The 27,257-nt window shown below is 45.2% G+C and overlaps 1 protein-coding gene across 4 annotated transcripts in view; it reads right to left on the reverse strand.

Moving 5' to 3' along the window:
* The window catches only part of MEF2D (myocyte enhancer factor 2D), a 143,987-nt gene extending 121,244 nt beyond the window's left edge, over positions 1–22,743 (reverse strand). The window contains exons 1-3 of one of the 4 annotated variants that reach the window (XM_080984260.1): positions 22,723–22,743; positions 14,103–14,193; positions 12,849–13,236 (exon numbers count right to left, since the gene is read on the reverse strand). The gene's annotated coding sequence lies outside the window, so the exon portion shown is untranslated. Of the gene's footprint in view, positions 1–12,848; positions 13,438–14,102; positions 14,194–22,722 lie in introns of those variants that run through there. The other 3 variants (XM_080984262.1, XM_080984263.1, XM_080984264.1) reach the window with 3 other exon arrangements.
* Positions 22,744–27,257: the final 4,514 nt, after the last annotated feature.

Genomic DNA, 27,257 nt, shown 5'->3' on the forward strand with positions numbered 1-27,257 from the left:
GCCACTGGCCACCTCTGGTAGGGCCCCAGACAGACTTATTTTCTTAATCCAAATCAAGTTACTCCTCGGATTCTGTCCCTTTCCTCTGTTTTCAAAGAACCAGCAGAGCTGCTGAAAGTCCAAACAAGGCAGATGTTCCCCCCAGAACACATCTGCTCACTTTCACCACTAAACTTCCTGCACCCTCCCAGATTTTGTGCAAAGTGGATCCTGCCACCTGAGGTGGCTGTCTCACCTTGCCTCATGGGGGGCGGGGGCAGCCCTGGAACCAGCCTTCAACCAGGGCTTGCTGGGGGAACCAGGGGAAGACCTAGGTTCAAATCCCTACTCAGCCTTACTTCCACTCGAGAGCTTTTCCAGAGGCACCTGCCTGGCCACAGCTGGAAACAGAAGACTGGACCAGATGGACCCAGCCTGATCTGACCCAAATGGGTGCTTCTGTTGTGCATTCAACCAGACTGGTGCTCTGCAGATGATTTGGACTACAACTCCCATCAGCCACAGTTGGGAGTCCAAAATGGCTGTGCTGGCTGCGAACTGATGGGAGTTGGAGTCCTATAACATCTGGAAGGGTACCAGGTTAGCAAAGGCTGTCTAATAATAAAAATAAGAATATGATTTGATTGGGATTCAAAGTCCTCCCTTTAAAAAACTCTCACCTCAAGATTTTGTACGGTACAAATTTATTTTCTTTGCTTGGAGAGTATTTTACAGCTTATAGAAAGAGCTAAAATCAATCATTTAGGAGGCAATTTATAATCAATTTCTTTTAAAAAGCCAAGCAGTTGCTACTGACTGCCTGAAAGGTCACTCATAACCACTGGTGTTCTTACAACAATGGCTTAAGCATTAAGGCATTTGCTTTGACCCCAAACCCCTTCTATTAACCTCATCCCAAAATAATTATATCATCTATGCCAATAATAAAAGGTCTGACTGGTCCTCCTTTTATAGCTTCTTCAGCAGCATCCTCAACATAAACACTTCAGAGAGGAGTTGAACTTGAAAAGACATTATTATTACTGCAATCCCTTTTACTCTTACTTGGGAGTAAACCCCACCAAATACACCTTGAGTGGACCTGCATCAGGGTTCAGATTCCAGCTCACACTCCCCCTGACTAGTTTGTTTCAGTATCTCATCCACAAAATGGGAACATTATTATGGCCTACCTTGCAAGGGCTGGAAAGACGAATGGCATCAGGCTTGTAAACCAAACGCTACAAGTGCTGAGTAAATGACTAACCATTAATTGGAGCAGTTCAACTTGTCAACATGTTTAGTTAAGGCCCTACATCCTAGAGATGTCTCAGCCAAGAGAAAAATTAAGTCTTGCTGGACCTCATTGCTTTGAACTGGTTGAAAAGCAAAGACAGTATCTGTCCTTTCAATTAAATATTATTACTTTATTATTACTTGTTAAATTTTTTAGACCACCCCTCATCTGAGCATCCCAAGATGGTGCATAGGAAATATAGTAAAATATATAGTAAAAAATCAACAATAAAACCATACAATCATCACACTCAAAAATCAGCTCCAAATACATCATTCATAGTGAACAGAAAGGAGACCATCTCATCAGTCCCCAACAGCCAAACAGAGTAAGTTTTTTAAAAAAAAAATAGATGGCAGAAACACCTCAGTGAAGGCGGCAGACTTGCCTCTGGTGGTAGAGAGTTCCATAGTTGGGAGCCACAAATAGGGCTGCCATATGTCCAGATTTTCCCAGACATTAATGGGATTTCAAAGGCGGAATTGACGTCCAGGGGGCAGGGATTTCCAAAAGGCAGAGCTTTGTCCTGGATCTTAGGCCAGTCAATCGAAAAAATGCGTAACAAAAACCTCAACTAATTTTGGTGTGTCCTGGTTTTACTTTTTGAAATATGCTCTGTATTCTTCCTTTAGGCCCCCTGTCATCTACCCACCCTACTTACCAATCCTCCTCTTACCCTCACACGCCATTTCAATCCCAGTCAAGCTGACAACTGTCCCTTCCCTCACAGTTTCCAAAACAAGACCCAAACATTCTGTGCCACCACAACAGCTCAGCCAATCTCCATTGGGGCTTCAAATCCACAAGGATAGTACAGGCAACTCCCCATTTACACACGCTCAAGACACGTGCACACACACATCGCTATGAACCTGGAAGTAGCACGAAAAGGGGCAAAAATGACCCTAAAAGAGTGGAAAAACGGCAAAAATACCACATAAACAGTGTCTAGCAATCCCACACAAGCCTTTGCAAATGCAATCCCAGGAGCCTTTGCACCGACCTTTGAGGCCTGTGGAGAGTTGGAGTTTGAGCAAGGAGATTTGGAGGGTGTTTTCAGGCTTTTCAATGGTGTTCCAAAATACATGCAATGCATGGTGCCTTGGAATGTAACCCTGCATAAATGGGGAGTTGCCTGCACAATATTATATAGGCCTGCCGATGGCTACTGACCATGCTAGCTAAGCAGAACCTTGATGAAGAGACTGCTTGATCAGGTCTGTGGTGCATCTTCTAGACTGGCATGCTATCCGTGGCCAACCAGATACCTGCGGGCAATTTGCAAGCGGGACATGTTAGCAACAGTGCTCTCCCCACCTGTGATCCCCAGCATCTGGAATTCAGAAGCATTGATGCCTCTGACTGTGGAGGCAAAGCATAGTCATTGCGGCTAGCAGCCACTGATAGCCTACTCTGTCATGAATTTCTTCAGTTCTCCTTTAAAGCCATTCAAGTTGGTGGTCATCACTGCCTCCTGTGGGAGAGAGTTCCATGGTTTAACTATGCACTGCATGAAGAACTTTTATCTGTCCTGAATCTCCCAACATTCAATTTCATTGGACAGTCTCCACTGTCTCTCCACTTTCTCTCTCCACTTTCTCCATGATAGGCATAATTTTATTGTAGCCATTCTCAACTTCCAGGTTAAGATTGTTTCCTTTAGATGTTTTGGACTACAACTTGTGCTGGCTGGGGCTGATGGGTATTGGAGTCCAAAACATCTGGAGGGAACCAGGTTAGCAAAGGCTGTCTTATTAATATCAAACTTGGAACCATTTTATCATACTTGACTCTAGAGGGCTTACACATTTTAACAACAGATAAAGAACAGGAACTGATGTGGTGCTTTAATGATTGACATTGTCTATTTGTAATGAATTTAAAATGTTACAAAGCTGCAATTATGACTGAAATGAGGTGTGCTTTTATTTGGATTGCTGTATTCTGTTTTGAAATTGATTGGTTAAACAATAGACTGTTGTGATGACGCTTTGATATGCATTGCTGTTCTTGTTCTTGATTTCCTCGTCTTGTGAGCAACCATGGACACACTCGTGTAGAAAGATCGAATACAGATTAAAATAATGAGAACTTTAACAGGACACCTGTGGCACCCGTCTGCTGACTTCCTGGAGATTTGGGCATAGAAACAGGATACTGGACTAGGAGGCCTGATCCAGCAGGGGTGTTCTTCTGTTACAAAGAAGGGAAAATCTAGCAATACACACTAACCAAGTATTTCATTCACTTATTGATAATTGAATCAATAGGTTGTTTCATTTATTTAGATTCCAAGACCCACTTCATCAGAAAAAACAAACTTGATTTTATGTATTCCACAGTCTTTTTATATTAATATTTTAAATACATTTTAATTGCTGATACTAGTTTTAATTGGCTGTGGGAACAGTGTTGAAAAGCAGTATATATAGAGAGAGAAGATAAGGACAGGCATTGATCAGGGATGAGGTATCTAAAATCCACGTCACAACCATTGCAAAATAGTTTGAGCAGGTGGAAGTCCTACTCTGTAAGAGGGTTTGGGGTGTCCCCAAGACCCAGCAACTCTGAATAGTGGTAGGCCCAAGCCTTCACTCAATTTGTCCCACTCTTCAACTCACTGTCAAGGAGGAGGAGGAGGAGGAGGAGGGCAAATTAACTTAACTTCCCCCTCCAAAAAATTGGTATGAACTGCTTGATATTCCAGCTGATGGGCTTCCTCACTGTGGTTTTGCAATCTTTTTAAAAACCTTTGAATCCTATTTCGCAATGTAAATCAAAACAGATCCTCACGCATACTTAAACTGTTGACAACACACAAAAATTAGTAATCCCAATTTTTTTTAAAAAAAAAAATGTTGCAAAAGAAGACAAAAAGGGAACACTATGGTGGTTTTCAAATCCTCCCTATGTTTTATCAAAACACATCCCAAATTTGCTATTGCCGTGGCCCATTTTCCCCAGATTACTTGCAGAGTTTCTCCTCCACCACAGATTTCTCAACAGTGTCATTGGCCAATAGCTGAACAGAACAGCCCTTTGCCAACCTGGTGCCCTCTCTAGACGTTTTGGAATACAACTCCCATCACGCCTCACGAGCACAGAGCTGATGGAAGTTACCACCATTCTTTTTCAAAAGCTGGATGCTGCTTTTCCATATAAATGCGCTCAAAGCAGCTCACACAAAACAGAACAAAAAAGGCCACATCGACACATCATTACAGTAACAATCAAATATGAAATCATTTCAAAACACAAACCAGCAGGAGTTGTCGCCCAAAACCTCTGGGGTGCAATGAGCTGGCATGGTAGAGGAGGGGAAGGAAGAACAAATAATGGTTTGCGCAAACCAATCGTTTATACTGCCAAATCTATGGTTTAAATTTTCAAACCGCGGCCAGCCAGTATCCTCTAACACCCATGCTTCTTAATTTCACTCATGCCTCCCTGGTGCACCAGTCCCGAGTGATGGAAACAGAATTATAACCAAGGTTTACGATTCCAGAAGTCAAAAATCAGAGTTAAGTTTCCTTAACCATAGCATGACCCCATGTCGGAATTGAGCCACTCTCCCCCAACATAACCTACCTCACAGGATAAAAAAAATAAAATCCTTCCAGTAGCACCTTAGAGACCAACTAAGTTTGTTATTGGTATGAGCTTTTGTGTGCATGCACACTTCTTCAGATACCAAGTGTATCAGATGCACTGCGATTATGCTTGAAAGAAGCATCCTGTTGTAGCCAATGTAAGACGTTGAGATGTCTGTCTGATTGCAGCGTGTGTATGTGTGTATAAGGCTTGTCTGAATTCTCCAGGTTTTCCAAGCCCCCTCCAGGTGGCAGGAGGAGAGCTTGAATCTCCAGGTGGGGAAGACTGCCTTAAATTTTATGATGATGATTACTTATGATGGTGGTGGTGCCAATTAAGAAGACTGTGTATGCAGCTTACAAGCTTTAGCCGGGCAGGAGCCAGCTACAAATTACTGCATAGCCTCTCTGAAGTCCTCTGTCCTCCTTCACTCTCTCCTACCTAGGCTCCCTAAGTACCGTAGGTGAGAAGGATCTTAAATTCCAACCAGCAACATATTTGCTCACTTGTAATACTTTTTTATTCTAATGACAAGCCCTCAGTGACTGTGGTTAATGCTTAATGTGTCACGCTTAATAACATCACCCCTAGATCTCAGGTTTGGGCCCTGAAATCTCAGGGTCTGAGCAGGCAACCCGTGTTTGTGTGTGTGTCAGAGAGAGAGAGAGAGAGAGAGAGAGAGAGATATGCCCACCACAATTTCTCCCATTTGCAAATGTGCCCATGGACCCAACTCCTATTACAGTGGTACCTCTAGATACGAACGGGATCCGTTCTGGAGCCCCATTTGCATATAGAGGTAAACGTAACTAGCGACGGCACATCTGCGCGCCGCTTTTCGCCGCTTCTGCGCATGCGTGTGATATCATTTTGAGCATCTGCGCATGCGCAAGTGGTGAAACCCGGAAGTAACGGGCTCGGAGCGCAACTCGAACGTACTCAACTCGAAGCGTATTCAACCCGAGGTATGACTGTACTAGATTGACCGTTCCTATGGAACCAAGACCCTCTTCCGTCTTGTCTGGATTCAGTCTCAGGTCAGTTATCATTATCAGCTCCAGACAGTGGTTCAGAACCCAAAGACCGTCAACCATCATCTTAATATATTTTTTTACAACAGGTTCTTTGATGCTGATGATAAAGTGGGGGGAGGAAGGAAACAGGAAGGGGAAAGAGCAATAAGCCCCACCGCACAGCGTTAGAGACATGGCCACAGGCAGGCAGTTGAACCAGCTGGTGGAAGGAAGGAAGAAAAGAGAGAGAGGGAGGGAGGGAGAGCGAGAGAAAATAAAACTTGAGAATGAAGGCAGAAAAACAGAGTCACCTGCTAGAGACACATTGGGCAGCCAAACAAAAGACTCAAACACTCAGGAACCCCATTTTCCCTAAGGTCATGTGTTAAAACCAAATCTGGGTGTTTTGTGGGTGACCCTTGAAAATGGCTATGAGTTTGGCAGCCCACACAGGTGAGCAATTCAAGGTGTTGATTCTGGCATATGAAGCCCTGAACGACTTGGGACCCTCTCCAAACACTGTCCTGCCTCTAAGTGCAAACCAGCTAGCGAGGCTCTATTGGTAGCTGCACCATTAGCAAAGATCTGACTGTCCAGAAAAAAACAGAACAGAGCCTTCTTGGGAGTGGCACCCCATACCCAGAGGACTCTCCGCTTTCATATTAGACAGGTACCCATGACGGGCAGGTTCCAACACCAGGTAAAAATGTTGCTTTTTCATTCTGCCTCTGACCGGCAGGAAGGATTTATTTATTGTACCACCAAATAAAGGAACTGAACAACAATATTTTCATAGATGTAAAGTGTTTGCATTGCTGAGTAGTATTTGTGATGCAATGTAACCTGCCCCAACAGCATGTTGTGAAAGACAGGATATAGATTATCTTAGTATATAAATAAAAGTGTGCTCTCTTAGTAAAGTCCATCTCTATCAGGAACAGAGGCCAGATGGACTAGTCCTAAGAGGAATCCAACAAACCTTGTACAAGCAACACTGTCCGTCAAGACATCTAAAAACACGTCACCTTAATACAGCCTTTCCCACCCTGGTGCCCTGACCTCCAGATGTTTTGGACTACAGTTCCCCTCAAGCCTCAGCCCCAGTCAGCAATCATTTTGAACTACAATTCCCATCAGCCCCAGCTGGCACCACATTTGGGGAAGGCTGACTTAAGATGTTTCTAGGCCATGAAGAAACCTGAAATCTGAGAGAAAGTGTGGTATAGTGGTTCAAATGCTAGGCAAGGACCTAGGGAACCAGGGTTCAAATTCCCACTCAGCCATGAAGCTCACAGGGTGACATTGAGCTCAGTCACTACTTTTCACCCTGACCCACCTCACAAGGTTGTTGTGAGGATAAAATGAGGAGAGGAAGAACCATGTTGCCATCTTGAGCTCCTTGAAGGAAAGACAAGATATAAATGCAATAGTAATAATGATGATAGGGACGCAGATGGCGCTGTGGGTTATACCACAGAACCTAGGACTTGCCGATCAGAAGGTCGGCGGTTTGAATCCCCGTGACGGGGTGAGCTCCCGTTGCTCAGTCCCTGCTCCTGCCAACCTAGCAGTTCGAAAGCGCGTCAAAGTGCAAGTAGATAAATAGGTACCGCTCCGGTGGGAAGGTAAACGGCGTTTACGTGCACTGCTCTGGTTCTCCAGAAGCGGCTTTGTCATGCTGGCTACATGACCCGGAAGCTATACACCGGCTCCCTCAGCCAATAAAGCGAGATGACTGCCGCAACCCCAGAGTCAGTCACGACTGGACCTAATGGTCAGGGGTCCCTTTACCTTTACCTTTCATAATGATGATGATGATGATACAAGTATCCCAATAGGATATTTTTATATCTAATCATGCAAACTTGGCGTATGAATTTTACATAATAACAGAGGCCAACATCCCTGCGGAGGGCACATCAAAGCAGTAATGGAGTGTGATACTGGGCTGAGGGTTGTGGAGCTCCCCTTTCTCACACCTGCATAGAGTTTGGATCTGGAGAGAGGGACTCTTAACAGCAACCAAGACCGTGCACCTCTGCTTACAGAAGTGAGCCTATATTAACTTGAGTGAGGGTGGGGTGAACGTGTGCAATGCTGGTTTATGCCACTGGGCCACGTCCCAGCCTGCAAAACGGCTCAACAACAACATTCATAAAAGTGACAAATTATAACAATAACCATAGAAACCAGCAAAAACAACAGGAGGCAATAAGAGTGCGCACAAACCGGTGAAAAGCAGCCAGCTTCATTACCACAGATTATCCATCTGGAGCTGAACTCAGCCAGGCCTAGATTAAAGGGCAGGTGAGCCAGTTAACATCCTGGGGAAACAGGCTGACGGCTTCAAACCCCAGGCTCTCCATTCTGCCATCCCCTCAACTGTTCAAACAGGCAGCACCAGCAACGGTTTATAAGACACAGATAGCTACGGATCCTGTTCTGCCCATTTATAATCTTCTGCAACAGGGTTGGCAATAAATCATACATGCAAATCATACACCTCAAAGTCTTGAAATGGGGATATGCAAGGAATTAAAAAAAAAACCAATTAGCCATTCAAACGTCAAACAAACAGATCAAGCACTGAAGACACAGGCCCTGAACTGGCATCTGTCTATTTATTTTATTCACATCATAAAATCTATATACTGCTTGAAACAAAAAACAAAAAATCAAGACACCTCAAAGCAGTTTACAAAAGAATAAAACAATGAAATTATTAGTAAAAACAGCTATTTAAAACATTCAAAAAGAATTAAACCGGATGATAAGCTAAAAACAGATTAAAGCACACATCCACATTCTTTATATCTGGGAAGGCTTGTCTAAACAACATTGTTTTTAGCAGGCCCTGAAAAGAGTAGAGTGAAGGTGCTTGCCTGATATCAAAAGGCAGGGAGTTCCAAAGTGTGGGTGGTGGGTGTGAGGAAGGGTGTTTCATAAACAGGGCACCATCACCAAAAAGGCCCTTGCCGTAGACATTACATGCCTCATTTTGGAAGGCAGGGGCAGACAGATATGGACCTCTGTCGCAAGACAGAGAGAGAGAGAAAGAATAAGCACCATGCAAACACTGGATGTCAGAGGCTGACTTCGGCCAGGTGAGAAAAATGTGCGTAAACGCACACAAGAGTCAGTCACAAGCAGACAAGTAATATAAGGGGGAAAGGGTCCAACCGAGTGACAAACACACTTGTACCACAAGGGAAACAGCTATGAAAACAAGAACAACAAAGTACATCAAAGGTAGTGCTGAAGTGTGTGTGATGTCTGTGCAAGAGCACAACTAAGATGGCAAACAGAAAGAGGGGGTGGGGAAGATACCACTGCCACAAGGAAAACAGAGGATGTTTGGTGTGCAGATGAATATGGATTGGCTATAAGCCAGGTTGGGAGAAGTGACTTGTTTCCACTCCTTGGCTGGCAAGCCATCTAGACAATTGCTCATCCTTTTTATAAAAAAAATCCAGTCCCCACCATCACCCGGCACATCACAAGGATTCTGCTTTCACTCCTGGCAAAATTAAAAATACCCGTCTTCCCTGCTGTCTGAAAAGGTACTAGTACCCAGTGGATCAGCCCAGGAGTAACAGCCTTCCCTTCCCAAAAGGGTGCCCAGAGAGACGCAAACACCCAAAAACATGTCAAGAACAATTTGACACTTAACACAGCTGCTGCAGATGCCCCGCCGCCCTCTTCCGACAATCCTCTGAGAGCCACCATCATCTCTCCTCTTCTTCCCCCATGGAGCCTGTCTGGGAAATGGCCGAAGAAGTCCAAACAACCAGCTTTTTCTAGGATTTTAACCAGATCCAAACAACCAGAGCTGGCAGCCTCCACAAAGTAGGAAGTCAACAAAGCCCACAATTTCTGCTTATCAAGAGCATCTGCCTTTGGTAGTCCAATGTGCTTCACTCCTCCAGCTGTAAAAGCCAGACACACTGCCCTCTCCAAACACAGGCACCAGTGTAAGTATTGCTTACACACATACGCACACTAATATTTCACCAGTGCAGCCTTTGCAAGCTGGTGTCCTCCACTCAGATGTTTTGGACTACATCTCCCATCAGCCCCAGCCAGCTGATGGAAGTTGTAGTCCAAAACATCTGCGAGGAGGACATCAGCTTGCAATGGTTGCACTAAATGACAGCAGCAGCAGAATCATCACCCATCAGAACAGAGCAAAGTAGGTCAGCAATGGGGGAACCTGATGTTGCTGGACTACAACTCCCATAATCCTTGCCTATTCACAATTCTGGATTTGGGGAAGGGACAGTTTGCTAAATATAACTACCAGGCCCCATCCACATAGCATATCCAAACAAAACTGCTATTAACATTGACACACATATAAAAGAGTATTGGGAAATATTTTAAAAACAACACACACTGGTGTGAGAATCTGGAAGGCTTCAGGTTACGCACAGCTCTTCATTCTTTTCCAGCAGAGAATTCTGTGTAATACAAAGGCTTGCACAGCTGTGTTCCAAGAGAATCAGTCCCACTGGAAGATAGCACTTGGCCTAATTCGAGCTCCGAATTACATCTAAGGCCAATGAGGTCATAAATAGTTTGTCATATAAATGTCTGTTTGGAGGTTTGGGGTAGCGTAGCAAATCTAATATTACTGCCATAAATCTCTCTCTCTTAAGCACTCAAAACTCTTTACATGCCCTGTGATGGTAATTCTTGCAATGATGCTGGCAAGAAGGCCAGTATTATGAACTCAAGAATTGCCTTGCTGGGTCAAGTCAAGGTGGGTCCAACAAATACTTCCAGGAAGGCCATATATAGAGCACAGAGGCAAAAGCCCTTTCTTCAGAATCTAGCGGTCACAGGTACCCTGTCTCCAATTTTGGAGGCTCTATTTGGCTCACCATGGGTAGCAGCAATAATTATTTGCTTTGATCAAGACATATGGGGGCAAGGTGTGTGTGCTGAGGACTTGGCAAAGGGTATCTGGGGAGGTCATGGCAAAGGTAGTATCTGAACCCGAGACTTCTTGGCTCATACTCTTGAACCAGCAACAGCAAACATCCTAGAGACTTTGTGATGCTTTAAAATAAAGTGCCTCTGTGAATCTTAAGCCTCCAAGCCAGCTTTCACAAACCTGCCCCCTTCCAGATGTTTTAGACTACAACTCCCATCAGCCCAGGCAGAACAACTGAGAGTTGTAGCCCAAAACTTCTGGAGGGTGATAGGCTTGCGAAGGACACCTCGTAGGGGCATAAAGCAATTCCTCACAGTCCTACACACAACGCACAGGACAACCCACAAATCCTGTGTGGCTGCTCTGTTGATTTGTGCTTATGTTGATAAGGACAGTGAGCTGCCAATGAATATCCGCACACAGAGACACAGTTTTCAATTTGGGACAGCAACTGAGGACCAACATAAAAGGTCCTGAGAAGGGCTGTCCCACAGATGATGGAGCAGATTTATTTGCTGTTGCTCTAGAACCAATGGATTCAAATGACAAGACAGGGTTTGGGTTTTTTTTACTAAACATCAAGCATACTGACTTAGGAACAGCCTTCCTTGGAAGGTGGTGGACTCTCATCTCCATTAGTGGCTTTTTAGCAAACTTAGGCTGAAATACTTTATGTGCTTAATTCTGAGTAGTAAGTGCCATCGAACTCAATGGGGTTTATTTCTGGGTAGGCACATACGCCTGCACTGCTGGTCTCTCTGGGCCTCAGTCCTCCATTTGTCAAATGTGAACACTGTTGACTTGACAGGACCTCAAGATCTAGAGAGGCTACCACATTTTAAAGAGCACCAGTTACATAAAATAATAGTTGGCTTTTTTGCTCCAAGATGCTCCCCTTTAACCCTTTCCCCCCCACAAACCCTTTCACTTCCTGCAGAATTGCTTTCCACCAGTTCCTTCCACATCTCAAGAAACCATTCCTCCAGTTTCGCATGATTCTTTCCCTTATATTCTTCAGCCAGACTGCATAATTTCCTTATTATCCTTCCTCTTTCCTTTCTAACCATTCACTCTTCCCAAGTCAGTGGGGAGGGGGGTGTATTCTTCCCCTCCTCTCTACAAATGCTGTCTCATAACATCAGAATCTAGGCACCCCAATATTTCTCCCTCAGTTCTCATCATTCTCTTAAAAAAACAACGCACACTTAGAATTATTCTTCCAATGCACTTTTCACCCCAACCCTTTGACTACACACACCATAATGAAACCTGCATTTCAGGATAAGCCCAAAATACATTATACTGGGACAATTTCCCTATCTATCTTCTATTTCAAAGTTCCCTGTATCTCTCCCTCCCACCTCTGAAGAGGCACCCAAACACTATGCACCCTACTTTCCAATGCACCCCATTACCTGCACTTTCACCAACAGCTCTCCCTTTCACTTCATTTTATTCCTATTTTCCAGCAACCCTAGATTTCACACCCCAACTCTCCACATCCATCTCAAGTGCTTGCTCCCTTCTCTGCCTCTCTTTTTACACCCCACCACTCCCACCCAAACACACAGGGATCAATTCTCTAGCTTTTTCCACGGGAAGCTGCCCATTTCTCCCTCATCTTCCCCTCCCCACCGGTGACCCCTAAAAACACTCACACACATATCTCCCCCCACTTAAGAAAGCAGCCACTTCTGCCCTGCCTCTCCTTGGTACATCTCCCTGCTTCCTCGCTTTACAGTACTGTACCATTTTGCTGGTTTGTTTGTTTGCGGGGTGGGGGGTGGGGTGGAAACAGAAATGTCATGAGGAAATGAGCTTGGAAGAGTCCATGTCTTATTTTTCTGTTGAGCCTCCTGCCGTCTTCCTCTCCAAACAACCCCAGGCCCCGGGAAGGGGGGGGTCTAGTCTCCCCCACCCAATTCAAGAAAGATCCTGCTTTGCACCCCGGAAAGAGGCGGGGGGTGGGGTTGGAGAACACAAGAACAACACCATCCCCAAGAAAACTGACACAACGCGTGTAAGTTTCACTTACCTTCTCCTCTCTCTGCCTTTGGCTCCTCGGAGCGCCTCCAAAGACAGCTGATCTCCCAAGAACAGGCTGGCTGGCTCAAGGGCCTCTCTCGAACAACAACAACAAAAAGGCGGCGGGGAGTGCGGGGGGGGGGGAGAAAAACCAGGCAACCTCCCTCCCCCTAAAAGGAGGACAAGCACATTCTCAGCATACAGCCCCGATGCCAATCTCAGTCCCCCTCAGCTTTAAAGTTCGTCCTCCTGGGAGCCGCCGCCGATTCTTTGCAATCCTGCGTCCTTGTTTGATTTTTTTTTTATTTTTCCTCCTCCTCTTCCTCTTTCTTTCTTCGCTCTGCCTCTCTCTCCTCTTCTCGCGCTTCTCTTCCTTCCCTTCCTTCCTAGCGACAATTCTTTTTTAAAAATAATAATAATAATAAATTAATAACAAGGCAACTACATTGCACAACCCGGGGGGGGAGGAGAGGCTACAACGTTGCCAGAGAGAGATTTTGTGTGAGTGTATGTGTGTGTGTGCAACCCAAGTATTGGAAAAGGAGGAGGGGGCTAAGAGGAAGCAAAGCAGATGGCGACCGCGGTCCAATCATAGGGCCCAGAGAAAGAAAGGGCGGGGCCAACCAGGCCCCAAAATTTTATATATATGCATACATACACACGCACATCTCAATACACACACACACACACCTCCTCCTCCTCCTTGCAAACATGCAAGCTAGGTTGCAGTGCGGCCTCTGCCTGTATATCCTTCCGCCTGCGGGAAGTTGGTTCAGCTCGGCAAAGGAGCGCTTAAAGCGGCCCGCGCTTCGCCTTGCCCTCTTTTCCCTCTCCCTCCGAATTGCAACTGGATTTGGGCCCCCTCTGGGCGGCTTGGCAGAAATGGCAGCACTAGGATTTCCCTCTGCTCCTCCGCACACTTTTTCTTTTAAAAGTGTATTGCATTCTTCCATGCTACCTTTTTCTTCAAAAGGGCAGCGGACGTGGCTTTGCCGCCCCCTCCCCCGTCTTTTACACCAGCCCTGCAAGACGGGTTAAAAGGTCTCGCCCTTTAAAAGATTTATAGCGTTTTAAATGGTTTTACGAGCTATTTTTCAAAGGTTTATTTGCGTTTTAATGCTACCGCTTTCTCAAAAGGGCGATGGGGCCGGTTCTTTCCACACAACAGTCCTGCAAGGCAGGTCAGCTGCGTGGAGAATGCAATGCCTGCTAGCCCCAAGCTCTAACCATTGCACAACACTGTCTCTCGTGTGTGTTTGTTTACCTTTTCTTTCGTTTCTTTGTTCTTAATCAGGCTTTTTTCCCTCCCAGACTCCAAGAACAGCTGGACACATCAATATTCAGTGCGTTCATTCCTAAAGAAGCCATGAGGGAGAGAGAGAAAGAGAGCAGAATAAATAAGAGGGTGGTGACATTTAACTGATTGGCTGGTTAGATTAATCGCTTAAAACCGCATTTGGTCAAGACAATTCCAATACAACGACCGGCCTTATGGATTATTTTCACTCATCAAACTTGACATTTTGCTTAAAATGTGATAGAAATCAAGGTCACCTAATACATATATGCAAAGCTCTTTGAACCATAATTGGCTTTTTGTACATGAATACATTGTAATATTGTATTTATATTTCATGCTTACATATATAGAAAACACATTCTATTCTTTTGCAGCTACTTTTTTCACTTTTTTTTATAAAGAGAACTTTTCAATCAACTAAAAAGGTAGCCAAAATGTGGCGGCAGACGTTTTTGGTGGGGGGGGGGGTTGTTTCAGTTCAAGTACTATAAAAAGTACTACGGCAGACCAACATGGCTACCTATCTGTAACTAGTAATAATAATAGCAGTAGCAATAATAATATTTAACGTCTCTTCCCTGTATAAGTGTGATGGGAAAACCTTGTTCGCTTCAAAGTGCCAGAATATCAAAAACACTTCTCTTTAGAGAGCTGACACTGTCCCCTCAAGGTTTGAAGGGCCAGGGAAACGTTTCCACAGGCAACAGCTGGAGGGCCTGTTATCTCTTCTAGGGGGTCACCATCAAATAAATAAATTTCAGATTCAAAAAGGGGTTTTTTCCCCTTAGGAGAGGGAAACTCATTGGAACTCAGTTCCAGCACCTTTCAGGGGGGCACCATTGCAATTCTAAGAGAATGAGGGAGGTGTTCCTGGTGAGTTCTGGCACCTCTTTTTCTGGAAAGAAAATAGCACTGAGAGAAGACCTTGTAATACATATACATAGAAGCATTTGCAAGGCCAGTTAGCACTTCTAAATAGTTACAGACTAGAATGAATGAATATAATTCCCTCATGCGTCCATGAGGAGTCTGAAGGGTTCCCCTAGGGCACTGTTTCCAAAAGTGTGGCACGCATACCCCCCAGGAGGTACACAAAAGTGTTTCAGAGGGAACACGGCAGACTTTTCTCTAGTCTAGATAAAATAATATTACTAAAACTACCCCCCAAATTATATTCGCCCGAGAAGAGGTATGCCTAGGGGATGGGCTTGAGATACCCTGGTCACGCAGCCTTTCTCAACCTGTGGGTCCCCAGATGTTGTTGAACTACAACTCCCATCACCCCTAGCTAGCAAGGCCAGAGCTCAGGGATGATGCGAGTTGTAGTCCAACAACATCTGGGGACCCACAGGTTGAGAACTGCGTGAAACTGAAAAATGGGCTTGTCTCTTCTTCAAGAAAATAGGGAAGTACTAGATGATGATAATGATGGTGGTGGTGATAATTTTATTATTTATACTCTACCCATCTGACTGGGTTGCCCCAGTCACTCTGCGCAACTTCCAACGTAAATAAAGACATAATAAAGCATTAATCATTAAAAAAACTTCCGTATACAGGGCTGCCTTCAGATATCTTCTAAAGGTTGTATAGTTACTTTTCTCCTTGACTGGAGTTGAATAACTCCATACCCTCCAACATTTCTCCGATGAAAATAAGGATGTTCTAAGGAAAAGCAGAACATTCCATGATCAAATCAGTAACTCGGACGGCTTCTGTAAATCTGGGACTGTCACTGGAAAATACGGACACTTGGAGGGTCTGACCCAATCCCTCTTCACAGGGAATTCTGGGAATTGTTGGTCCATGAGGGGGAAAGTTGTCTCCTAACAACTCTCAGAACCCTTAACAAACTGCAGTTCCCAATATGCTTTGGGAGAAACCATGACTGTTTAAAGTGGTATCATAGTGCTTTAAATGTACCGTCCGAATGTGGCCACAATCTTCCCTGAAAAAAAGTCGCAGGACTTGTGATTCATGGTGAAGTGGGTGAAGATTCCCGTGTGTAATTAAAGAACATTAAATGCACTTGTGATTTCGGCTTTCTTCTCATTTACAGTGCAGCTAGAGAGAATTTCTCCAGGTGCCACAGAGCAAAATCAGCCGCTTGCAATTGGCAAATCAGGAAACAGAAACCTCACACTCACACCCAGTCACACCTACACACACCTTACTCGCTTTCCACACAGCTGAGAGACCACTTACACCGCATGAATTCACACCTAAGCCATTTTCAGTGTCAGAGAACAATGCAACCTCTACAACAAAATATCACATTTCCAGAAGTTTAACTTAGAAACAAGGAGGGTAGGGGACGGGGAGAGAAGAATCCATCTGCGAGTTAATTGTTAAAATGTATTTTGCATGGTGAGTGATTTCCCCTTCTTCAAGCCATTTCAGAGCCTCAGTTGCTTGAGTCTGGTTTTGCAAACAAAGCCATCACACTTCAATTTTTATTCCTGGTCTGACTGCATCTGTTTGCTCCTGGAAGAGTTCTCCATCTGGATGTGTCCTAAGTATCCTCATGAAGCTGCATTCTAAAAACACACACACTGACTCACAGCCAAAATAAAATATCAACCACATTCACCAGACTCATTTCCTTGTACTAATTATTTCTTTGTGTGAGTGTTCCACAATCTCCTAGATCAGCTCCAGTATGGGTAATTACATCCAGTTTCCCCAAAGAGCTTCTAAACTGGACATATTATTTGCAAGTTACCCATTACCATTGTACAACCCCCCCATGTAACTAAATAGCTCTCCTTTAGGGTGACAACTTCCTGCGTTGACAATTTGTCCACTGAAGAAGCTGTCATCTACAGGGGAAGAGTTTTGTATGTAGAAGAAGCCAAGTCTGATCCCTGGCATCTGCAGGAAGAGCTGGGAATGTCTCCTGCCTAAAATCCTGTAGAGCTGCTGCCAGTCAGTGGAGAGCAATGTGGAGAACCTTTGGCCCTGTAGATGTTGCTGAACTACAACTCCCACCAGCCCCAGCAAGTGTGCCCAGTGGGATGATGGGAGTTGTAGTTCAGCAGCCTCTGCAGGGCCAATGTTTCCCCACACTTTATGTAGGCAGTACTGAGGTAGATGGGCCAATAATGTGACAGTATAAGGCAATGGAGCTATGCAGGCAGCCTTCATCTGATTTGCCTATCTTCGCCCTACAGTTCCCAGAACAAGTCACAACCCCAGAAACTTTACTGGTGATTTTTTAAAATGCAAATATTATTCCCACAATCTTTCTGAGGTTCATCTCTAAGACTTCAGAAGAAACATTTTTTTAAAGCATTTTTACTAATTAATGCACTCAAGCATTTTTTTCTTATCATCACACTGACCTTTCTGGTGTTCAAAGACAACCCTACCATGTTTGGGGCAACAAGGTACAGAGAGGTTGTGGCACTCTATCGCCCTCTGGTGCCGAGCACAAGATTCCAGGAAAATGTTGAGCCGTGCAGGTCTTATGCAGAGAAGAACGTAAAGCCCCTTATAAGAAATGCCTAATTTTTAAATGTCTTTTCCAAGTCATCTGTCAACTTGCACTCCAGATTTCCTACCTCAAAGCCTCTTCTAGCACAAAAGCTCTGGTCAGCAACAACTTTCCCTGGAAAGGTGGTGTAGAAGATAAGATAGGGGCTATGCGCCACACATGCCATCTCCTTTTGGCAATCTGTGGCAGGGGGTTCTCCACTGCTCATGGCAAATTTTGATCTTGGGGCTGTCAGTCACTGATTCCAGGTGGGAAAAATGGGTTGTCATCTGACAAGGAAAAAAGCCTGGCTTGCCGTTCTGTCTTTAATGACAGCTTGATGTGCATAAATTTTTCACGCCATGAAACTGATTGTTGCCTACTACTGCTGCTGCTGCTGCCCGTAATGAAAATGTGCTAATCAAGCCACAGTTAAGAGGGAATCAATGGGGACACAGGAGCCCAGCTCTATAATGTTAGAATCCTGGCTCATGCAATATGAGCATAAGAAGAGACGTCTGGATCAGGCCAATGGACTGTCTAGTCCAGCATCCTGTTCTCACAGTGGCCAACTACATCTCTGTGAGAAACCCACAAGCTGGATCCAAGCACAAGAGCTCTCTCTCTCTCCACCCCTATCTCCATGGCTTCCGGAAACTCATATTCAGACGCATTACTGCCTCCAAGTGTGGAGACAGAGCATAGCCATAATGGCTAGTAGTCACTAAATGGCTTCCGGAAACTCATATTCAGACGCATTACTGCCTCCAAGTGTGGAGACAGAGCATAGCCATAATGGCTAGTAGCCACATAAAGGCTAGTAGCCTTATCTCCCATGAATTTGTCTAATCCTCTTCTAAAGCCATCCCTGTTTAGGGAAGTTTTTAATATTTAATGCTGCATTGTTTTTAACACTTGATTGGGAGCCGCCCAGAGTGGCTGGGGAAACTCAGCCAGATGGGCAAGGTATAAATAATGAGTTGTTGTTGTTGTTGTTATCCCTACCTCTTGTGGGAGGGAGTTCCATTGTTTAACTATGTGCTGCATGAAGAAGTATTTTCTTTTATTTGTCCTGAATTTTCCAACATTCAGCTTCACTGGATGTCCCCAAGTTCTAATTTTATGAGAGAAGGAGAAAAACTTTTCTCTATCCACTTTCTGTATGCCATGCATGATTTTATACATCCCTATAATGTCACCTTTTCTCTAAGCCAGGGTTTCCCAAACTTGGGTCTTCAGCTGTTTGGGGACTACAACACCCATCATCCCTAGCTAGCAGGACCATTGGGCAGAGATGATGGGAATTGTAGTCCCAAAACAGCTGGAGACTCAAGTTTGGGAAACCCTGCTCTAAACTAAAAAGTACCTGTGCTGCAGCCTGTCCTCAGAGGGGGGTCACTCCATTCCATTGATCATTCTGGTTACCCTTTTCCAAACCAATGAAATAGATGGACGACCTGGCCAATCAGAAGAAAGTCTTCCTCCACAGAATGGATACAGAATTCACCACTACAAGGTGTGTGGATGACCACCGTTTTAAGAAGGTCAGGTCTATCATTAGCTAATAGGCATAAGAGCTAAATTTGATTTTTAAGAATTTATTTATGCCCATCACCATGCATTTATGCCCATCACCCAGAGCACTTTACACACCGCTCAATACAATTAAACCACTTAATATGTAAATGCCAAATTTGAGAGATATTCTGATCTCATCCTCCAGCCCCCAAAGGCCTGTGCAAAAAGGTGCATCTTGAGGTGACATCAAAATGTGTACAATAAATTTCTTCTTCTTCATCATCATCATCATTCTGTCTATTAAATTTCTTGGCTGCCTATTACAATAAAGCATCTTGACAACTTCCATAATGCATACAAAAATTAAAACTGATCCATACAATAAAAACACAGCACTAAAAAAAACCTACAGAAGCTCATTAAAATACCCAAATCATCACGTACACAGTTATCAAATGCCAAACAGAAACTAACCATGAATCTCCCAGAAATCAACAACCAGTCCCTCAAATGCCTGGGAGGCAATGGAGCCCCCATGTTCAGAAACAGTCTACCTCTGAACGCCAATTGCTGGAGAGCAACAGCAAGGGAAATCTGCTGCTTCCCTCGCCTACCTGTCAGTTTCCTGGTGGCCATGGTGGAAAACAGAACACTGGATTTGATAAAGATCCCAGCAGCAGGCCCCTTCCGTTCTTATCTTTTTTTTTTTTTTTAATATAATTTTTTTTTTAATATAAATTTTTTATTGGTTTTACAAAATTTTTAAAACAATACAAACATATAAAAAGACATACAAACACGTATAATTTCATGACCTTTTTTTCATAAACCTTCTTTCTCGGACTCCCCCATACCTCCCCTTTCTGCATCCCAATGTCCAAAATTTTCCAGCAACTTCTAAATAGTTCTGTCAAACATATGTCTTCTTAATCTTTCCTTCAGTCTAATCTTATATCGCTGTAACCCTTTCTTTCTCAAAACCTCGACATTCTAACATTCATCAAGTTTATAATAGTCCTTAAGATAGATTTTAAATTTCTTCCATTCTTCTTCCGCCGTCTCCTTCCCCTGGTCACGGATTCTGCCAGTCATCTCAGCCAGTGTCATATAGTCCATCACTTTCATCTGCCATTCTTCCAGAGTGGGTAAGTCTTGTGTCTTCCAATACTTTGCGATGAGTATTCTTGCTGCTGTCGTAGCGTACATAAAAAAAAATCTATCTTTCTTTGTCACCAATTGGCCGACAATGCCCAAGAGAAAGGCTTCTGGTTTCTTCGGGAAAGTACATTTAAGTACCTTTTTCATTTCATTATATATCATTTCCCAGAAAGCCTTAATCTTCGGGCACGTCCACCAAAGGTGATAGAAAGTACCTTCAGTTTCTTTACACTTCCAACACTTATTATCAGGTAAATGATAAATTTTTGCTAGCTTGACTGGGGTCATGTACCACCTGTAGATCATTTTCATAATATTTTCCTTTAAGGCATTACATGCCGTAAATTTTATACCGGTGTTCCACAACCATTCCCAGTCAGCAAACATAATGTTATGACCAATATCCTGTGCCCACTTAATCATAGCCGATTTAACTATTTCATCTTGTGTATTCCATTTCAGCAACAAATTATACATTCTTGATAAATTCTTGGTATTGGGTTCTAACAATTCAGTTTCTAATTTTGATTTCTCCACCTGGAAGCCAATTTTCCTATCTTGTTTGTAGACCTCCATTATTTGATAATAATGGAGCCAGTCTCGTACTTTAGGTTTCAATTTCTCATGACTCTGTAATTTCAATTTGTCTCCATCTTGTTCCAAGATTTCCCAGTACTTTGGCCATTCGGCCTCCATATTGAGTTTCTTCAATGCCTTAGCCTCCAAGGGTGACAACCATCTAGGGGTTTTATTTTCCAACAAGTCTTTATATCTTGTCCAAACATTAAATAACGCTTTTCTAACAATGTGATTTTTAAAGGCCCTATGCACTTTGATTTTATCATACCATAGATATGCATGCCACCTTCCGTTCTTATCTATACTAAGCTTAAACACGTGGCTTTCTCTCTCTTCAATACATTATAATTTGGGGGAAATGAGACTGGCCTACCCTACTGAGTTATTGTAAGAATTACAGAAATGAAGCATGTCACGCTTGAAATGTGCTGCATAAATGCAGAAGGGTGAGCATTAATCTAGTCCTCCTGTTGCTGCTTGGAAATATATCATCTGTCCTATTATTGTTCACACTGACCAGCAGTGTCTCTCCACAGTTTCAGGCAGCCCTGTACGGTATAATGTATTAATATTTTAAATGTGCTGCAAGACTTTTGGGTAGCATCTGACCAACAAACCTCATAACTAAATATCTGGAGGTGTTGGAGCTTGGACCTTCTGCTTGACCATTGAACTTACACCCTTTGCTCAAAGTAAAGGTTCTAACCCACATTGTTCTGTGCAAAGAACTGATGTACATAGGATGAACTGATTTTACCAAGTTAGGCCCATCTAGCGCAGGACTGCGCACACTGACTGGCAGGGGCTTTCCCAGGTTGCAGGCAGGGAACTGAACCTGGGACCTCCTGGGTACAAATCACCTGCTCTGTCACTGAGCCACGCAAAATAATAGAAGGTTCTCACCAATATGGCTATGAATCAATACCTCTGCTGGGTCAGAGCGTTAGCCCATCCAGCTCATTTCTGTCTACACTGGCTGGCAGCAGCTCATCCGGGTTTCAGCCAGGAAACTTTCCTAGATGCCACGGATGGAAGCTGGGACCTTCTGCATGCCAAGCAGATGCTCTAGCACAGAGTCGAGGTCCTTCCTCCTCTTGAGACATCTAGTGGAACCGTTGCCAGAAAAAGTTTCACCTGCTGCCTCAGGCAGGTAAGGAAAGTTGGGGTTAGTGGCAGTGCCTGGCAGGCGCAACCCGCCCGGCCAACCTCCCTGCCCCCGCTTGCACACGCGCAGGGCTCACGTGTCCCCTCCCTGCCCTCTCGTGCTGCCGCCGCCGCCACCGCGGGCACCGTGTCACTGAGTGACAGCAGGCGAGGGATTATTTCAGGCTGGTGGCGCGGAAGGACACGCTGTTTACTGCAGGGTCTGCGACTGTGAGGAGACTGCAGAGGGAGCCCGAGCCCGGAGTGGGGGGCCCGAGGGGCGTCTCTGCACTTTGGTGCCCCCCCCCCACTCCCACCTCCTCGTCGTTTCTCTATTGCGCCCCTTCCCTCCACCAGAAAACCAGGAGGGCGGGGGAGCAAATCCTGACCGGCCCTTTAATGCAAATGAGCTGACATCTCCCTCTCTCCAGCTGCCTCCTCCCTTCCCCGGCTCTAAATTCTCCCCTAGCGCCCATTGACGTCACAAGTGCGTCACCGTCTCCAGCACAACCAGACAGCACGTGGGAGAGAGCGATTTAAAGAGGCAGGCAGCTGTTTTGGCTCCCAGAGGCAGCTGCAGATGGCAAGGGGCGGGGGAGAGGGAGAGGGAGGGAGTTGGTTGCCTGCCCGCCTTGCCTGCTTGCTTGCGTGCATGCATGCAGCGAGGCAAGCCAGCACGGCCTGATCCTGAGGCCGTTTGCACACCATAAGCGCCTTCAGATGCTTTGGTTAAGGGCCCATCAAGTCCAGAATCCTGTTCTCACAGTGGGTGACCAGGTGCTTCTTCGGCGAAACCTGCAAGCAGGAGCTGAGCACAAGGGCCCTCTCCCCTCCCGCGATTCCCAGCAACTGAGAGCCAGAAGCATGGCTGCCTCCGATTGTGGATTTGTCCAGTACTCTTTCAAAGCCATCCCTGTTATTGGCCGTCACTGCCTCCAGTGGGAGAGAGTTCCACGGTTTAACTAAGCACTGCGTGAAAAGGGACCAGACTGAGGGAGAAAAACCTTTCTCGTCCCTGTTAGAACCAATGCTTTTTTAAAAAGAAAAAGTGCCAGAACTCACCAGGAAGTGCCACACTTTTAACCTTGGGATGGGGTGGGGAAGGTGCCGGTACTGCGTACCCTTCAGTACCAGCAGGAAAAAGCACTGGACTCAGCACATTCAGATCTGCTGGGAAATAATTACACACCAATGTTCTGCACCACCACCATCTGCTTTTATGAATTAGATGGGGAGGGGGCTGCCATCATGATGTGCTCCTGGTGTTGTGGGCTACTACTTACCTCAGTCTCCCCCCTCCTGAAGCCATCACGGCCAGCAATATTCGGAGGGATAATGGGAGGAATAGTCCGAAAACATCTGGGTGGCACGAGTTTGACTACCTCTCTGTTAGATTCACCTGCTGAATTTTTAGATGGATGCTGAAAGCTGGAAGATTCAGAGCAGATAAAGTCCTTTTTCACGCAGTACAGAGTTAAACTGTGGAACTCACTCCAACAGGAGGCAGTGATGGCCATCTGAGGAAAACCTACAGAAGGATTGGGGCACACGCCACAAAACTGGGAAGCCTCCAAGCTTTCTCAGCCTTGTACAGGAGTTCCATGCTGCCTTGGTCCAGTGCCAGCATTTCCTTGCAGTGCTGCTGTCTTTTCCCACTCTCCCCCGCCCCCCCCCGCCCGTCGCTTTCGTTCCCACACTTCACTTCCCTGATGTATATATTGGCCCAGGGAGCCAAGTGCCTTGTTCCACCCAGGAGGCCTGAGTCCCAGAAGGGATGCTGCTTATCAGCGCATGAGGCTACGAAAAGCCCCTATCTCACGGAATAAAAATGCACAGCATCTCAAACGAACCAGCTCTCCCTCCCTCCCTCCCGCAGCCGGGCCTCTACAAGTTTTCCTTTTTTGGTGAGTAATAACATCTCTCTCTCTCTCGCTCTCTTTTTCTGAGCTACTCCAAAGTGAAGCAAGTTCGCTGTCCCACCTAGGCACATCTCTTCAGATGCATAATGAAAACAAAAAGGGAAGCTTTAAAGTTTTACTGGGGAAGGGCTGTAGCTCAGTGGTCGAGCACCTGTCTTGCATGCAAAAGGTCCCAGGTTCAAGCCCCAGTGGCATCCCCTGGAGAGCCGCTGTGTAGAAGTGAGGATTTCAACAGGTGCTGGCTGCAGTTGATGGGAGTTACAGTCCAAAACATTTGCGAAGTATCATGTCAAGAAAGGCTAGTCGGGATAATTTCAGCTTTTTTTAAAAAAGGGGGGACAAATTCCTAGTCCTTAAAATGGGTTTGATAGATGTTGTGTGCTAAGACCTCAAGGTTGGCTGAAGGTCCTTCCTTGGCTGTTTCTTGTGTTCCCCTTAAGTACACCCCCCACCCCATATATTTGGGAGGCTGTTGCTCATTTGGCAATAAGTGATTTTTCCTTCAGGCTACTCAAATTCTCCCCCAAGCATCTTTTGCAGAAATTTAATGCCAAACATGGGCTAGTGGTCAGTCTGGTCTTCATTAGGTTACATAAAATTGCATTTAAGCTATTTGACATTTGTGTCTTGGGGGGAGAGGGGCAGGTTCAGGCTCAGATAAGGGAGGGAACCCTCTCCTCTGATCAGTACTCTGTGGCATGGCCTATACATGAACCCACATCTCTCTGGTATTTGATGTGGCATTGTGGGCAAGGGATGTAGGATTAGCATGTCAACAGGAGGGTTTAAGATATGCAGGTTCAAATCCCACCTCACCTGTGAGGCCAGTTACCATCTCTCCACTTCGCCTACCTCACAGGGTTGCTGTGAGGCTGAAGAACCATTTATGCCCCCCTGAAAATAAAACTGCTGATATCATAATGCCGTTGTACAAATATATGGTGTGACCACATTTGGAATATTGTGTACAGTTCCAATGGCCTGACCTCAAAAAGGATATTGCAGAGTTGGAAAAGGTTGGGAAAGGGCAAGCAAAATGGGCAAGAGGGTGGAGCAACTCCCACTTAGGAGGAAAGGTTGCAGCATTTGGGACTTTTTAGTTTAGGGAAAGGGCAAGTAAGAGGCGACATGATAGAAGTTTATAAAATTATGCCTGGCGTGGAGAAAGCAGATAGAGAAGTTTCCCTCCCTCTCTGATAATGCTAGAACCAGAGGACATCGAATGAAGCTGAATGTTGGAAGATTCAGAACAGATAAAAGGACTTCTTCATGTAGCACGTAGTTAAACTATGAAACTCGCTCCCACAGGATGCAGTAATGACCACCAACCTGGATAAATTCATGGAGGGTATAAGGCTACTAGCCATGATGGCTATGCTCTGCCTCCAAGGTTGGATGGAGGCAGCAATGCTTCTGAAAACTCCCAGCAATGCTGGGAGCCACAGGACGGAAGAGGGCTGCTGTGCTCAGGTCGCCCTTCCCTCAGGCTCCTGGTTGGCCACTGTGAGAAGGAGAGATGCTAGACTCTATGGGCCTGGCTTTGGCCTAATACAACAGGGCTCTTCCTATCTTCTTCAGTCTGTGGAGGAATGGCTGGATTTTAATTCAGTCTTATTTATTTGTTAAATTTATACTCCGCCTCAGGGTGGCAGATAACCACAATACAAACAAAATAAAGTACAATAAACTAGGCACAACAACAACCAGGTATGTAAAGCATCAACCAAATTTGTTAAAATAACCACTGAGAACCAATTACCACATATTTACAACTCTGTTTAATAGGGAAGGGTGTCTCTGGGTGATCTAAGCCTGGGCAAGCTCATAAGATTGAGGCGCAAAAAAAAAATGTGGGCAAGTTGAAGTCAGGGAGGACCTAAACCTGCTTTGCAGCATAGGCAAAATAAATAAAAAATCAGAGAGGTATTTGCCTGTTCCAAAGAAGCTTTCAAGTATAATAAACCTCCAGAAGATCACATCTCCTTAGAGCTGGAATGTGTTGTAAGCTCCTTTGAACTGAGGGAGAGAGGTGAGGCGTGTGAATGTTTTAAATAAATGCAGCCTACATTTTGAGAGGGAGAGAGAAAATATCAGAATTGAGTGCTATTGCAAAGATTTGTGAATGGTTGGAAGGGCAATGTGAGGCGGGACAGGGTGAGGCGTGGGGAGGCCTTCCAGAGGGGAGGCTAGGCCCAGGATAAAGTATTAGAACAGGCAAAGGCCTGAGAAAACACCACAAATGATAAAAGTAAATGCTGTTACGTGCTCCCCGCTTCCGTCGTGAGTTCCTAGGGCAGCAAAGAGCCCAAGAACAGAAGAAGAGTCTGGCTGGATTAGGCCAAAATCCTGTCTGGTCCAGCATCCAGATTTTCACAAGGACATCCTCTCTCTCTCTCTCTCTCTCACACACACACACACACACACACTTCTCCAAGCACTTTAATGGGTATCTCACTCATGTTTTAATATCTCGGAAACGTTGAATTACGCACGTTATGTTGCTGTATATTTCTGAGGCCAGAGATCTAAGAGTTCCCATGGCCTAGCCCTACAGCAGTCTGTTTTGAATTCCAGTATGGCGATACTGGATGTGGGTGGCACCGTGGTCTAAACCACAGAGCCTAGGGCTTGCTGATCAGAAGGTTGGCGGTTCGAATCCCTGCAATGGGGTGAGCTCCCGTTGCTCGGTCCCAGCTCCTGCTCACCTAGCAGTTCGAAAGCACGTCAAAGTGCAAGTAGATAAATAGGTACCGCTCCGGCGGGAAGGTAAACGGCGTTTCCGTGTGCTGCTCTGGTTCGCCAGAAGCAGCTTTGTCATTCTGGCCACATGACCTGGAAGCTGTCTGCAGACAAACGCTGGCTCCCTCGGCCAGTAAAGCAAGATGAGCGCCGCAACCCCAGAGTCGTCTGCGACTGGACCTAACAGTCAGGGATCCCTTTCCCTTTATGGTGATGCTGACGTAGGCTAAGGAACTTTAGTCCAGACCAGCTGTGTTGGCGGGGGCTGATGGGAACTGTAGTCCCGCATCAGGATGGGGAAGGCTGGTCCATGGCATAGCAATGATGTGTAAGTCATTTCAGCTGAAAGATGGTTCTGACTCATTACTAGTAGGGAGTAAACAGACAAGGATGCTGCTCCCCAGAGAATGCTTCTTTCCCCTTAAATATCCTGCCCACATTTCATAGCTCTCTGTGCTATTTTTGGCTTCCTGTCTGCTTAATTATAGTGAAAGATCTGTCAGCAGCACCCAGGAGTGCTCCATCAGGACATCTGCCTTGACAACCTTCCCCTTCCACCAGAACAAGCTGCATGAGAGGCAGCTTATAGGC

Source organism: Podarcis pityusensis (genome assembly GCF_964106645.2).
Source record: "Podarcis pityusensis genome assembly, chromosome: 16".
NCBI classification, from domain to species: domain Eukaryota; kingdom Metazoa; phylum Chordata; class Lepidosauria; order Squamata; family Lacertidae; genus Podarcis; species Podarcis pityusensis.